Below are 13,357 nucleotides of genomic sequence, written 5' to 3'. Positions count from 1 at the left end.
CAAGTTGGAGTTAGGTTAACTAATTCATACCCCGGTTAAAATCAGACACTACCAGCTTTAGGATTATGACTATATATGCCACAGACAAATAAAGTGGCATTGTTAACTATTACAAATACACATTTTACTGTTTAAATTAATATTGCTTTCACAGGGCTCATCTCTTAAACCCATGTGGTAAGTCATGGTGATTTAAGATCAGGTTAATAAACAAGGCGATGAATGGATTTTAATGAAAGACCTCGCTTCATATAACTAATGTATAATATGTAACTTCATGTAACTTGTAACTAAACATCTGTCCTTCATAATGTTAACCGTAAACGCTGTAACTTACTTTAATCACAGTTCCTAACCTGTTGTGTTTACTGTGTGTGTGCAGGCTGAATCGCTGTCATCTGTCAGAGAGATGCTGTGAAGATCTGGCCTCAGTTCTCAGCTCCAAGTCCTCTAGTCTGAGAGAGCTGGATCTGAGTAGCAATGATCTGCAGGACTCAGGAGTGAAGCTGCTCTCTGCTGGACTGGGGAGTCCACACTGTACACTGGAAACCCTCAGGTCAGTTTTTCTAAATGGTCAAACATTTACACCACAAGTTACACATCAGAGGACATTGAACAGATTTACCTCCAGAAAGTTAACAGCTCTAAATAAATAAGTAGAATATGTCCTCTCAGGGCTCAAGACACATTTTATACTGCTGCCACTAACTTTCTCATTTGGTGGCACCCTAAAAAATTTGGTCGCCGCCTTTTATCAGACGTGATAATTTCTTTAGTCACGTACCATCCATCTGGGTCCATTCATGTGAACAGATTCACTCTCTCTAAAAAAGCTGTTAATGTTTTGATTGCCTAGGGGGTATTTTTTCGGTTTTTACCACCAGCACCTCGACATCTCTTTCCTCACCAACCAACTCTTCATCCTCCTCCACCTCAATCATATACCTACTAATAATATCCGGCTGCTGATTGGATAACATTCTCTAATTAGGATTGATCTTCTTTGGGTCGTCCAGAATAATCAGTTCTTCACATGCTCTTGAAAAGCGCTAGTGCTGCGGTGACATTTCAATGAAACTTTGCACAAAGTACAAACCAGTGTTTTAGTTTTCTGATCAAAGCAGTGTGTCTTCATGGGAACTTAAGTCGCTCGCGTTTCGCAATGGAGCGATCACACGGGCGGCGCAATACAGCCGCACTTTGACTCCCAGCACTGAACTAGACCTTGGCAGTCTGCGTGCATCGCAGCTCCATTACCACTCGTCTTAACAAACACAAGACCTCAATATCACTCTATTTTTGTTGCCATGACAGTAAAAGGTGTACGTTGGATTCAGTTTGTTAATGATGCTATAAGGTGTATGTTTTATTACATTCCTATTCTACTCTTAATCATGTAGTCAGGCAGTAAGGTGGACTTTAGAGTTGTTTAGTAAAGTTTAATAACCGATTCTTCTTAGAACTAGCTATTTTTAGGGACTTTTTCAGGAGTCATTTTAAATCTTTAGTTATCTGACCTCCAATTAAGTCATATTTAATAGATCTACTGTATCTGACATTTACTTTAACTAATAAAACATGTCTTATTACAAATTTAAAATACAACATTAATCACAGTTCCTAAAATGTTGTGTTCATTGTGTGTGCAGGCTGAATGGCTGTCATCTGTCAGAGAGATGCTGTGAAGCTCTGGCCTCAGTTCTCAGCTCCAACTCCTCTAGTCTGAGAGAGCTGGACCTGGGTACCAATGATCTGCAGGACTCAGGAGTGAAGCTGCTCTCTGCTGGACTGGGGAGTCCACACTGTACACTAGAAACACTCAGGTCAGTTTTACTCAATGGTCAAACGGTTACACCACAAGTTCCACATCAGAGGACGGTTATAAACCCAGCTTATAACTCAGTACCTGTGATGACCACATCCATGACTTTGGTATCATTGGAGATCTAACACCTTGTTTAGGTGGATATTCTAATCCGTCCATATGCCTGCAACTTTTCAATCATAAATATGAACATGAACTCAAAATATAATAATATTGCCCCCCCCCCCCCCCACACTGTCCCCCGTATACGGGACAGTGATAGTTTAGAGCAGGGTAAAGTACTGGGGGTCTTGGAAAGGTCTGAGACCCCTAGTTGTTGCAGTTGTCCCACAAAATGTATTTTAAAGCTTACTTTGTTCAATATTCATTATACAAATTGCTAAACATTAGTAAACAAATATGAATAGGATACAGAATTAATATTGTTATATTGTGTAACCAGGGTGAAGAGACAAACTCATAAAAGCTCTATTCATTATGAAATAATAAATAAGGAAGAGGATTAATGTTGGTTAATTAATAGTAATACCAGCTTTAAGCAGTGGTGTATTGGTGCTTGGAGGAGTGGGGATCCTCTTAATGTCATAAAGCGCCCAGTGTTATCAACAGACGTTAATACTACTCTACTCTCTAGTACATGGTGAGTTCACCCAGAGGTGGGCCAGTAGTGTTTGCACATTGTCAATTAACTTCTGCTGCCTGGCCTTTGAGTAGTCTTTGGGCCAGTAGTCTATTAGTAAACCGTTTCTTGTAACAGATGCTGTAGGACAGAGTGTGCCACCATTAGAAAATACATATTTTTTTATCATGGGGCAGTTTGACAATATTATTGCAAAAAATAAGTAACAACATAGGATTTTACCCCTTTTTTCTCTAAATTGGGACTTATTTCAGTATCAGTGATGAAACGTTATAGATTACGATCATATCAAAGACAAAAGACCGATCAAATGAGCCGTGGCCCTTCTCCACTGACCTGCACGGGCAGGACGTCACCAGTGGGTATCTGAGCCGTGTTGCCCGGAGGGCAGGGTGGTGTTACCGCTGACGGTTATGAAGTCTTTTCTTCTTTCTAAACTTCACTCAGTATTATTTTTTAAGGAATATTAATAATTGTATTGACATTTTAGCTAGTGAGATATTATGCCGTTTATATAGTTGACTTAATTTGTTGTTCTAAACATTGCTCTTGCTGCTATAGAAACAGTATTTAGATATGATTAAAATATAAATCATTTATTAATTAAAGTATATAAAGCAAAACAGGAAGACTGCAGTGGAGGAGGACAGGGAGCCAGAGTGAGGCACATAGCTGCTGAGAAGAGGAGGAAAGCACTGGTCCGGGAGAGGCACAAAACACAAGTAACGTGCTGTGGTGGGTGGGCTGGAGTCTTGTAAGTGTGGGGTGGGGGGGTATTGTGAGTCAGTTATCTTGAATATATATATGTATTCTTGGATATTGTAATTCATTTAGTGTGTGTGTGTGTGTGTGTGTGTGTGTGTGTGTGTGTGTGTGTGTGTGTGTGTGTGTGTGTGTGTGTGTGTGTGTGTGTGTGTGTGTGTGTGTAGCTTGTCTGGCTGCCTGGTCACACAGGAAGGCTGTGCTTCTCTGGCCTCAGCTCTGAGCTCCAACCCATCCCATCTGAGAGAGCTGGACCTGAGCTACAATCACCCAGGAGACTCTGGAGCTGCGCTGCTCTCTGCTGGACTGGAGGACACTCTCAGGTATGGAGAGGACAGCTCACCACTAAGGGTCAAAGTCTCCTACAAGGGTTCAAGCTGCTGCTAGAAGTCGTTTGAAAAGCCAGCTGTCACTCATGTGTAGAACGTTATGAGACGGCCGATGATGAAGGTTAATGTTTCAACATGCTGCTCTCACTTTGTTTCCCCCCCAGCGTGGAGCACGGTGGAGTGTTGAGGCTGAAACCAGCTCTAAAGAAGTGTAAGTGTCTGTTTGATTCATCCCAACACACACTCACTATTGGGACGAAAAGTCCATCCACACAGCTTGTGGAGGGGCTGTGTGGATGGACTATACATAGACATGTGTTCATGTCTATGTGTAGTACGTATGAACCAGTTCTATGGTACCAACTAGGGATGTGAATAACTCCAATTTTTCATGGTTGAATGTCATGGGTGGGTGATATGAACGAATAATCGATTATTCGATGTGTGCCGACATTCAAAAAGGCAACCATAGATCATCGGCAAGAAATCACTTAATATCTTAAACGCAAAAAAACAACTACCTGCTAAGTAGTTCCTGCTATAGTCCCTATAGTATCCGTGGTATAAAGGCTGAATCGCGACGGTCTATACTTTCAACATAAAGAGTACTTATTTATAATTTGTTTTCTGATTACAGTTTAATGTAACAGTAAACTGACAACATCGCTAATTAACACCGCAACTGCAAATTAACCGCACAGAGATAACCATGGCAACCGGTCAAATAAATGTTCTTATGCCGATCATTCTGCGAGCACATCCGCCGTGTTGATAAACAAATAACCCCCCTATAAATGAATGGTCTTCATTTATTTTCTATGGCAAGTGACCATGGTATAAGCTGGATAATGCCCTTGGACACCTGTTCAACACCTGTTTTGACTGGGACAGCCACTCACACACGAGTGGGATTTACATTTAGGTTTAACTTAAATTATCTTATAAACAATATGCACTACTATTTGAAACGGGAAGAAGAGGAAGAAGCAGAATGCAACACAACAGCACTAGTGGTGATGATGATGAAGAATGGTTCAGCAGCTCATCATGTCTTGTTCTCCCTCAGATGCCTGTGAACTCACACTGGACCCCAACACGGCCTACAGTCGACTCTCTCTGTCTGAGGACAACAGGAAGGTGACGGTGGTTGAAGAGGACCAGTCGTATCTGGATCACCCAGAGAGATTCGACCACTGGGAGCAGGTGTTGGGTAGAGAGGCTCTGACTGGCCGCTGTTACTGGGAGGTAGAGTGGGAAGGAGATGTTGGTATAGGAGTGACATACAGAGGAATCACAAGGAGAGGAGTGGGTGATAGCTGGCTTGGAGAGAACAACAAGTCCTGGAGGCTTGATTGTCGTGATGATCGATACTATGCCCGGTACAACCGTAGTGGAACACTCCTACCTCTCCCCCCCGCTGGCTCCACCAGAGTAGGAGTGTATCTGGACCGGCCTGCTGGCTCTCTGTCCTTCTACAGAGTGTCCCCAGGAGGAGGAGGGTGCTCAGACACACTGACACACCTCCACACCTTCCTGTCCGCCTTCACCCAGGAGGACATCCTCCCTGGGTTTGTGTTCTGGGGGGTCGGCGCCTCAGTGTCTCTGTGTAAGTTATAATCTCTCCCTCTCTCTCTGGGTGCACTCACACTAGGCCATCTGGCCGTGGCCGTTGGCCGTTTTCACACCTAACCATGCTCAAATGGCCCCATTGTTCTCTGGCCTGCACTCACACTAGGCCATCTGGCCGTGGCCGTTGGCCGTCGCAACTGTGGACTGGCCACGGTAGGCTCTTGTACATGCGTCATCACGTCGTAACACGTCATCACCAAGCATCCGCTGCGTGGACCATAATAAAGTCTGACGCCAGTCAGAGTTTTAACAACAATCGACAATAACACAGAGAGCGCACCAACAGTTGAACCGCTTGACACCATGTTTACCGTTTAATGGGAAAGAAGGCTATACGTCATCCAGCTCAGGTTAAGTAGCCTTGCGTGTGCGCGTGTCGGCTCATTAGCATCTGTACCGTGGCGGCCCGTACCGTAGCAGCACACCTCTCCCAAGTGGCCAAATTGGCCTGGCCTGGCCAGACTGGCCACACTCACACTGGCAGATTTGAGCACGGTTAGGTGTGAAAACGGCCACGGCCAGATGGCCTAGTGTGAGTGCACCCTCTGTCTCTCTGTCTGTCTCTCTCTCTCTCTCTGTCTCTGTCTCCGTCTGTCTCTCTCTGTCTGAGGATACACACACACATATAATAACACACAAGGGCGCATTCATTACACACGCATGTGCCTACACATGCAAACACGCGTGCGCACACACACGCGTGTAAACAAACACATGCTATTTAAATCCACATATGTACAGACACACTCATATCAAGGCACGCGAACACACACACATAAACGCACGCACGCGCACACAAAAACACACATGCGCGCGCACACACAAGACACGTATATATGAACACACACATGCATATATGAACACATACACATATATGAATACACACGTGCACGCTCACACACGTACACAAATTATATAAACACACACATACATGCATATGTAAAAACACACACACACATGAACACTCAAATATACACACATACAAACATGCGCACACACGCATGCAGATATGAACAAACATACACACACATGCATTTGCAATGAATACCCACACAGACTACACACTCGTGTATATATAAACACACACACACTGTTTCAGTGTTCTAAATTCATATACATTTTCTTGGGCTTCTGAAAGTTGATCTTGATTAACCCTGAAAGGAGTTATCAGTTTATATTTTGATACAACCCGGTATCAAGCGATTTCGTGCTCATGCGCACAAACGTTATTAATCTATTGAATCGTGTCCCAGATTACGATTGTCTGACTTGTTTAGTGCTACACAGAACAAATGTAAACCAATTCATTCTGAATGGGAGCATTCTCCGACAATTGACGTGCTCCACAAAACGAAACAAGAGAGAGAAAGGGAGGGACAGAGAGAGCGAGCGAGAGAGAGAGAAGCTTCAGAAGGGGTAAGCGCAGATAGTACAGTGCACCCTCTAGTTATATATCTGTATATATTATTATCTAGTTATATATATCTGTCAACATTTCTGGTTTGTAAGCAGACCTCCTCAAAAACGACGTTAATTGTCGGAGAACGCTCCCATTCAAAATGCATTGGGTTACATTTCGTTCTGGGCAGCACTAAAAAAGTCGGACAATCGTGATCTGGGACACGATGCGCATTGCGCACAGATTAACGTTTGTGCGCATGAGCCTTACATGGAACCTGATTTTAAAGCAGATTTAATATTATATTCATAATGCAAGCGGTCTGGGAAAAGCTATAGATCATGTTGTGATTACTTTAAACTGAGTATTGATTCCTTGTGTTCTGTGGGGAACAACACAGCAGCAGAACACGTTTATGATTAGTAATGTCTGCTGCTTCTATTGTTTGAGTCCTTGTGTTTATTGTGTACATGTGAGGGACTGTTCTTCTACAGTTTGAGTCCTTCTGTTAATTGTGTTAATTTAAGGGACTGTTGTTCTATTCTTTGAGTCCTTGTGTTTATAATGTACATGCGAGGGACTGTCCTTCTATTGTTTGAGTCCTTGTGTTTATTGTGTTTGTGTGAGGGACTGTTTTTCTGTTTGGTTAATAAAGCATAATAGTGATAAACTCAAAGGATCCACTGAATGTTCTGTGTTCAGCGCAGTTTACACTTTAAGGTCGGTGGTTCACTGAATAAAAAGCACAACCGAGGCTTCGTCTCCATCACCAAAAATTATAAATAATAATTGTACATCTTTTCACCCTTGGCAAGTTTCAATTCTGAAAGCTAGATCATAGAAATTTGAGAATGTGATGTGAAAGTGGCGTAAATCTGAAAACAAGGAGAATCCGTGAGAAGGAAAGCGCCTCCAGAAACACAAATGTGGTGAGTCTCAAGAAAGGGCGGGGCTACCCAGTGTTACAGCTTTCCTGTTCCTTGGCCCTCAGACCGTAGTCGGGGAGCACAGGGGAGACGTTCCCTCCAGGGCCGATGTCCTTTCGGGGGTAACACCCTTCACTATGACCGGCAGTGGGTCTGTTTATAGGTCGGAAGACACGGGCACGGATTCTTGGCGTTTGGTACTTTATTTAACAGTACACGTATACTCCAAATTTCCAAAAACACAACCGGACTCGTTTGGTAATCGCTCGTTCACTCATTCGTCGACTCATTCGCTGACGTCACTAACACACACAGACAGACATTCCAGTGTTGCCAACTTAGCGATTTTGTCGCTATATTTGGCTACTTTTCAGACCCCTTTGGCGACTTTTTTTCAAAACAGCGACAAGCGACAAATCTAGCTCCTTTTTCAGCTGTTATTGGTGACTTTTGGCGACTTTTTGAGGTGAAAGCACTATCGCTATTACCTCTTCACAACGAGCACCGGGTGCCTGCGCGGCCCCTCCCCCGTCTCAAAGCACTTACAGGCAGCCCAGTCCTCGTGCGGCAGTCCCTCCCAGCTGCTCTGTTAGCAGTAGCTAACAGGAGACGTTCACGCCTTGGCATCCGGGCTGCAAATGAATCCGCGTCCCGGCGAGCAAGCCGCCGCCGACTGATCTCGGACCCTGACGTACAGTCAGGGCGGGAAAATGTAATATTTTCTTTGTCTAAATAAAATAATAAATCGCTGTGTTACATTGACTCGCACTGCCTCAGGCTCAGTCACTTCACCTCACCTCGTCCACTGTGTGTGTGTGTCTTTACCATGTAGCAGTCAAAACTTTATTAACAAAAATATAGGAAAGAGTGGGAAGCAAACACTGCTTTTCTTTCAATATTCATTCGGTATCTCACTATGGGACACGCCCCTCGCGCTGTCCCCCAGAAGCAATTTTACACTACGCCAGTCGTGACTGGCCAACAGACGTGACGTCTGCCTGCAGAGGAGGGGCTCCCTCCTACTACATAAGCCCCGTCGTCACGTCATCTCTTCAGTCTTTAACCTCTTCTCGCTCCTAGAAGCACCTCGCAGACAGAAGTCGTAGACGGACTAGCACACTGTTCACTGAGCGAGCTAACCCCTCGGTCACCGAACGCTAGCCTATCGCTACCTCTGACCTCTGTGAGACTGAAGAAGTAAGCTAGTCTGTCACCAAATAGTAGCCTCTGCTAGTATCCATACTAGCTGCTAGCATCTACACTAGCTACACCCGTGTCCCGGCTGACCTGTCACCAAACAGCAGCCGGCATAAACAGAAGGCGAGAACATGCAGTCAGAGGTTGAACCTACCCTAACCGAGGGCTCGGGGAAGCCTCCGACAAAGTTCTGCGCGTGCGGGAACAAAATGTCGGGAGCGGATAGCCGCACCGCCTGCATTCGCTGCCTTGGGCTGGAACATGCCAAGGCTGCCCTTGCATTCCCGCCTACCTGCGAGCATTGCGCACGGTTTTCAAATAAAACCCGCAAACGCCGGCTGACTAAGCAGGCGAAGCTCAGCACAGATGATCCGGTAATGGGGGTAACCGACCCGCCACTACCGGAGCTAGCGGGAGGTTCCCGGGGGCTCTCCGCCCCACTGGGAACCAGCTGGGGATCGGAGGTGGACCTCACCGACGCTTCCCAGCCGCTGGAGTTGACTCAGCCCGACGCTTTCGAGGCTAGCCTGCTGGAAGGGCCCGACGAAGCTGAGGGCGATCACTCCGAGTCGGGGGGGGAATCCATTAGCCTCGGCTCTGACGAGGACGAGGATGATGATTCCTTTTCCCTCCGCACCGCGTCGCCTATGGTGGTGGGCGGTGCGTGCACCCCCTCCCCGAACCCGGCCGTGAGCATGGACCTACACGAGGCCTGCAAGAGGGCGGCTGCGCGGCTAAACATCGAGTGGCCGGAGGCCCCGGTGGAGACCGCCACATCTCGCTACGAGGGCAAGCGACTCCCGAAGGCGAAGGCTTCAACCAGCCTGCTACTTCCGGCCTTTCCCGAGTGCCTGGAGGAAGCGACCCGGTCTTGGGGCAAGCCTCTCTCAGCCAAGATCCCCGTCCAGGGTGGATCGGGGTTGGATTGGGCCGGTATGGAGGAAAAGGGGTTCTCCCATCTTCCTCCGGTTGAACCACTGCTGGCGTCGCACCTCCACCCCACGCAGAAGTCCGCCATGACTTCAGCGAGCCCTACACTGCCGTCCAGAGCCGACTCCTTCCAGTCATCAATGACCGAGAAGGGCTACAAGGCGATGGCGACGACGGTGAAGGCGCTCAACGCGTCGTCGCTGCTGCTGGCCTACCAGGCTGAGCTGGAGCTCGACATGTCCTCGTCACCCACCCCAGCCCTTTGGGATGAACTGTGCGTGGTGACGGACCTGTGCCTGCGCCTTCACAGGAGCGCTGTCCAGGCGTCCGGAAGGGCCATGGCGCTGATGGTCGCTCAGGAGAGGGCGAGGTGGCTGAACCTCTCCAGTCTCTCTCTGAGGGAGAAAACCCAACTCCTAGACGTGCCTGTGGACCCGAAAGACCTGTTTGGCCCGGCGTATGATGTCATACTGAAACGCTGGGAGGAAAAAAAGAGGGAGGGTGAGGCGCTGCGACTGTGTCTTCCCAGAAGAGCGCCTTTCCCCGCCAACGCACCCGGCCAGGTGTTCACCCAGCCCCGCGCTCCTCCGCCGGCTTACCGCGGCCAGAAGCGTCAGCCCCACCCAACCTACGGGGCCGGCCGGGGCCAGAACAAGCCGCCGGAGCACAGTGGCGCGTGGGCGAGGAAGCCACCCGCGCCCGGGGTGGCGCCAGGTGGCCGTGCAGCCCCTTCGGCTACTCAGGGGGCCGGGAAGAAACGGCGCGCTACCTGAGGCGCTGCGACCAGGGGGGTGCGGCAGGCCCGGCCAGACGCCGTCGCCGTCCCCCCTAGGTGTTCTGTTCCAAACCCGGTTCCAAGAAGGGTTACAGAGGGCATGTTCCAAGCCCTGCAAAAGGCGTGGGCCATACAGCCTTCACAGTTCACGACGCGAAGGAGAGAAGGGTCGGACCTGCAGAGAGCTCGGTGGAGCCGCAGCAGTGTCTCGCAGACACATGCATGTGTACAAGCACACACCAGTGCCCAACATCACACATGTGACCCCCTTCCCCAAATCATTATTCATTAAATCTGTTTGCCAGCGCGCATCCAGGCTCCGAGCCGAGGGCGCAGCTGCTTGTGAAAACAAAAAAAATGAAAAAAATGATAAACACAAAAAAGGAACAGAACGTAATAAGACGGTGCCTGGTGGGCGTGCGCTCCGGTGCGCAACCCACCACGCCCGTTCGGGCCGGCACGACAGCGGAACCAGCGACGCTGGGACCGCTGGCTGGCCGGGCTCAACAGTGGCGGGCATGTGGTGCGTCGGATTGGGTTATAAAAACTGTAACCGCCGGCGACAGGCTCCAATTTGCGTCCACTCCTCCCCGTTTCAACGGGATACTGCAGTCGCAGGCCCGTGGAGAGAAAGCTCAGGTTCTACAGGAGGAAGTCACCTCTCTAAGAAACAAAAGGGCAATTCGGGTAGTGCCACCGGAGAAAAACCAAAGCGGTTTTTACTCTAGGTACTTTCTAGTCCCGAAGAAGGGAGGGGGCCTCCGGCCGATATTAGATTTACGTGCTCTGAACAGATACATGAGACAGTACAGTTTCAGGATGCTGACACACGCCGCTCTCATACGCTTCGTGCGCCCGGGAGGCTGGTTCACAAGCATAGATCTGAGGGACGCTTATTTCCATATCGCCATTTATCCCCCTCACAGGAAATATCTCAGGTTCGCCTTCCAGGGCGTAACGTACGAGTATTTGGTTCTCCCGTTCGGCCTTTCGTTAAGTCCACGGGTGTTTGTGAAATGCACGGAGGCTGCCATCGCGCCCCTCAGGTTGAAGGGAATGCGTTTGGCAACATACATAGACGACTGGCTTCTAGCCACACAGCGCCCCAGGAGGCTCAGGCGCAGACCAGCGTGCTCATATCGCACCTAGTGTCCCTGGGTTTCACAATAAACGTGCAAAAGAGTGTTTTGGTCCCTACTCAAAGCATAACGTTCATAGGCTTGTGCCTCGATTCAGTGACGTTCAAAGCACGTCTATCCGCGGAGAGAGGGGAAGCCTTTCAGGCTTGTCTGGCACTTTTTCGCAGGGGGACGATGTTGAAGTTCAGAACGTGCCTCAGACTATTGGGTCTGATGGCGTCGGCGCTGGTAGTAGTCCCACTTGGCCGCCTCCATATGAGGCCGGTTCAGCGATGGGTTGCATCACTCAGACTGAACCCGACGTGCCATGGCCATCGCCGGGTTTTGATCTCCATGGCGTGCGTCTCGGCGCTGCGCCCTTGGGGACGCGCGTACTTTCTGACTACAGGCGTTACCATAGGAACTGTCCTGGCGAGGAAGGTCCTTTCAACGGATGCCTCTCGGGCGGGCTGGGGAGCCGTATACGAGGGCAGATCAATAAATGGCCCGTGGAGCTCACATATGCAGTTTGTTCACATAAACTGCCTGGAACTTCAGGCGGTGTCACTGGCGCTGAAACATTTTCTTCCCTTTCTGAGAGGGCAACATGTTCTAGTCAGGACGGACAACACCACGGTGGTGGCGTATATAAACCGTCAGGGGGGGCTGCGCTCCCCTCAAATGCACACGTTGGCACACAGACTGACCATTTGGGGCAACGCCCACCTGTTGTCGCTGAGAGCAACACACGTGCCGGGCGCGCGGAACTGGGGAGCAGATTTAATGTCCAGGGGCCAGATATGGGAGAAATACGGTCGAGCAGAGGTCGATCTCTTTGCATCAGAGGAGAACACTCAGTGCCCTCTGTTCTATTCCCTAACCGGTCGGAGCGCCCCAATGGGGCTGGATGCTTTGGCATACGAGTGGCCGCGCGTCCTCCTGTACGCTTTCCCCCCATTAGAACTGATCATTCCTACTCTCGCCAGGGTGAAAGAGAAAGGTCATGCGCTGATCCTTATAGCCCCCCGTTGGCCGGGGAAATATTGGTTGGCGGAAATAGTCCAGTTGCTGTGCGGCCGGCCTTGGCCTCTGCCTTTACGAAGGGACCTCCTGACGCAAGCGCATGGGGAAATCTTCCATCCTCATCCGGAGCGCATGGCTCTATGGGCCTGGCCCATGAAAGGATGAACCTAACGACGGCTGGACTCCCATTGAATGTCATTACGACTATCCAGGGCGCCAGGGCTTCCTCCACGCGTAGCGCATATGAAGGGAAATGGCGTGCGTTCGAGGATTGGTGCGCGAAAGCTGGGGAAATAGCTTTCCAGAGTCCCGTGCCTGTTATTCTGACATTTCTACAGGATTTGCTGGATAAAGGCCGGGCTTTCTCCACTGTCAAAGTGTACTTGGCCGCTATATCGGCTTGTCACATAGGTTTTGGGGACAAATCGGCAGGTCAGCACCCTATCGTTTGCCGGTTTATGAAAGGTGCACGCCGTCTTCGGCCGGTGTTGCGGAGCTTGGCTGCTCCTTGGGATTTATCTACGGTGCTTGATGCACTGTTACGCCCACCGTTTGAGCCCTTACAACAGGTAGAGCTTAAGACGCTCTCGTTTAAGACGGCTTTGTTGCTCGCGTTGGCCTCGGCTAAACGCACTAGTGACATCCATGCGCTGTCGGTTAGCCAGACGTGTATGCAGTTTTTGCGGGGGAACTCAAAGGTTCTATTAAAGCCGAACCCTGCGTTTGTTCCCAAGGTATTCGACTCTGCGTTGTCATACCGCCCTATTGAGCTGTTGGCTTTCCATTCTCCCCCTTTCTCCTCCC

The sequence above is a fragment of the Gadus morhua genome, chromosome 17 (genome assembly GCF_902167405.1).
Source record: "Gadus morhua chromosome 17, gadMor3.0, whole genome shotgun sequence".
Lineage (NCBI taxonomy): Eukaryota > Metazoa > Chordata > Actinopteri > Gadiformes > Gadidae > Gadus > Gadus morhua.
Note: the sequence above shows the minus strand (reverse complement) of the source record.